Raw genomic sequence first — 3400 nt, 5'->3', positions numbered from 1 at the left:
GCAATAGTATATATTGGTATATATTATTGTTCATGTAGAATTTGGACTGATATAATTTTTTAATTAATTTTTTTCTCCCAGAGGGTAAACTCACTTAAAATCGAAGCAGATTCATCCTGCTTGCCTGACTCATTGCTGTATCAGCAGATTCCAGACACATAATAGGCCTTACTCGTGTTCAATTTAGAAGATCCACAATTTTATTCTGAGTAACAGCACAGTCAGCTAAGAAAAATATTTCTTCAGCTTCCTTAGAGCCATACGACATTGTCACTAAGGTCTTGCAAGTGATATATATGTAGAATGTTCTGTGGAACATCTCTGTAGGCTGCCCAAAGAGAGTTTTCACAGGTCAGATAGGAGGCCTTTTTGGTTGTTGCTGTTTTTATCCTCTCCTTTGTTTCAATAAAATGTGAATGTGATTAAACATTGAAATCATCTTGGATACAGATTGGCTTGATAAGGGAAACCACATGCTGGGATGCTGAAATAGGACAGTTCTCCACATTTGAGAGTAGTCCTTTATTAACTGACAAGGGTACAAAAATAATCATGTAGATACTTTAGTTTATCCTTTGAATAAGCCTATTGATCTGGTCTTCCCTGTTGCCCCATCTCCACCCTCCACAAAATGGTCTTTTTTTTTCATTGTCCCTCATGGAGAAAATGTTAAGGGCCATAAAACGTCGTTTGCCTCTTTGAAATGAGTATAGATCTCATGAATCAGATCCTCCATGCAGATGATGCCATATTTACCAAGAGATCAAGCAATCAATGTGTTATCTGTCAGGGCAGTTTACTTCCTGTTGATTTTGCCATAACCACGCTTGTAGATCAATTCATTTAACGACTTCAGTTTTGGATACCCCCATGCTATATATATGGTTCCACAATCCTTAATATGTTAACTGAAGCCTTGTTGAGCTTAACAAAGGAGCCATTGAAGATTTGGCGAAGGTGAAGAAGCTGCAACACCTTTTGAACCTTTGGGGTCACACCATAGATACCTCTGATCCTGATGACAAATGTCAATTTGGGTTCCACAGATATGTAGAAGTTACCAGCTTTTCTTTGCCACCCTCACCACTCAAATTTCAGTACATCTGCCTATATTCTTTGTGGTAATGTTTAGCTTTTTCATAGATAAGTTTCCTTCTTGCCTTTTGAAGCATCTTTTGAGCAAAGCTCTTCCTCAGACACTTGATCTTCAACTCTGTGAAATTCCTTCACTTCTCTTTAAGGGTTTCTAGCACAGCAGGAACCTTCTTTTTCTTCTCTTCTGCACCCTCCATGGTTCCAGCCAAAAAAGAGGAATAGACTTCATTTTTTAAAACAGTTTGGGTTTTAAAAAATTAAGGGCAAGTAGAGTCTCCATATGTGCTCTCTCCCTGCCCCTGTAGTTTCCCCTTCCATTATTGTGGTATATTTGTTAAAGTTGATGAGCTGATATTGATACAAGATTAACTGAAGTCCATAATTTACTTTAAAGTTCACTCTTTATGTTGTATATTCAATGGGTTTGATTAATGCATAATGACAGGATAAGTACACTTTTATATGTTGAGTTAAGTGATATTAGATAAAAATATAAGTGAGATTAAGTAAATGCTATGTTTATTTGATTATGTATTTGTAGTATGTCTCTTCTTACTAGAATACAAGCCCCTTAGGAATAAATTCTTTGTTTGTTTTGTTTGTTGTTGTATTTGTAATGCCTAGAGCAATTTCTTGCATGGGATAGATTCTCAGTAATAAAAATGTGAATTTAAATGTTAAGTGTTGAATATTCTTGAAAAAGAGATAATATTCTCTAATGCAAAATAAAATAATAAACCAGAACAAAGAAATTTAAACTATGTTTGAAAATTTCAGAAATTTTGGAATAGTGGGGAGGAAAAGAAAAGGAAATAATTTAAGGGTAATCAGAGTATTTACAAGGGTTTGGGAAAGAGTTTTAAAAAGAAGCAAGGGATAATGTAGTACCAAGAGATAGTAACAATAGGGAGTTATTTCCACTTCTAAGACTTAATGGGCTAGGAGAGTAAAACTGGAAAGAGTGATTGGTAGAGATAGTGAAGGAGGGGAAATGGGTGGGAAAGAAAGAAAGAAAGGGTGGTGGGAGATATGGAGAGAACCACTACAGAACTCGGTCAACACCAAGGGATCTGACATAAGAGAAATCAGAGAATAAAATACATATAACTCTTTTCCCATTCTATAGATCTTCTGCCTGCCAGTATCTTTTAGTTGTTGAAACTAAGTCATGAACTGAGAAGTAATCTATCCATGTGGCTAATAAGAGCCAACCTTTCAGTTTTAGAACAAGAACAGCAGAAGAAAGAGAATATATTAGAGAATATGGAATATAGAAGAGTGCATAGAACAGTAAAGAATGACTTTATAGTGGCAAACAAAATATCCTTTTCAATTCTGGTTTTTGGTTTTTGGGTTTTTGTTTGTTTTTGTTTTTGTTTTAATCTGACTGAAAAAATTCTTTGGTTGAAAATTTTATATCCGAGTACAGAGGATACCAAAAAAAAAAAAAAAAAAAAAAAATATCCCATTAGCTACCATATCCTGTGGAGTGTTGCATTGAATTCTTAAATAAAACCAAACATTATTCACCATTGATATTCTTCATATCAAGTAGTAAATAAAAAAGTGGAGAAATGAATAAAGTGACATAAAACATGGCTACTGTAACTGATTATGAGGCTTTAATTGATATTTATGACTTTTCTACCAAATGTTCCAGGTTCTTTTTTTTTTTTTTTTTTAGATTTTATTTATTTATTTGACAGACAGAGATCACAAGTAGGCAGAGAGGCAGGCAGAGAGAGAGAGGAGGAAGCAGGCGCCCTGTGGAGCAGAGAGCCCGATGTGGGGCTCGATCCCAGGACCCTGGGATCATGACCCGAGCTGAAGGCAGAGGCTTCAATCCAGGGAGCCACCCAGGTGCCCCACATTCCAGGTTCTTTACCCTCTATTAGCACCTAGGATACACCTGGCTTTTTACCTGGCTAAAGGACTCAAACTACTTGATGATCTGAGTCCTCATTAGCATTGTCTTTGCATAGTCTCATTACATTTTCATTGGAAAAAACTACTGGACAAGAGACTGTAAGAAGTACCTTAGTGAAGCCTCCAGGTTCTGTCTATATTAGCTTGGTACAAGTATAGAGGAGAGCAACTCATTTTTTACTTTGAATCAGGACCAATCAGCCAACACTCAATTTAACAATCCTCTTCTATATTCATAGGTTCAGTGACATAAGGAACCTATAATAGCCAGAGAAATGTCTCAGCTTCTAGATGAATGAAATCATTGTCATATACCACAGTACTGAAGAAACTGGAGCATTTCTCCTTTACACAATAGAACTTTCAATCTCATGGAGTC

General features: G+C 36.0%; 1 pseudogene; it reads right to left on the bottom strand.

Moving 5' to 3' along the window:
* Positions 1-563: 563 nt before the first annotated feature.
* On the bottom strand, positions 564-1324 carry LOC123937299 (annotated as a pseudogene).
* Between the last annotated feature and the right edge of the window lie 2076 nt (positions 1325-3400).

The sequence above is a fragment of the Meles meles genome, chromosome 2, assembly GCF_922984935.1.
Source record: "Meles meles chromosome 2, mMelMel3.1 paternal haplotype, whole genome shotgun sequence".
NCBI lineage: Eukaryota > Metazoa > Chordata > Mammalia > Carnivora > Mustelidae > Meles > Meles meles.
This window is presented reverse-complemented; position numbering and strand designations above follow the sequence as displayed.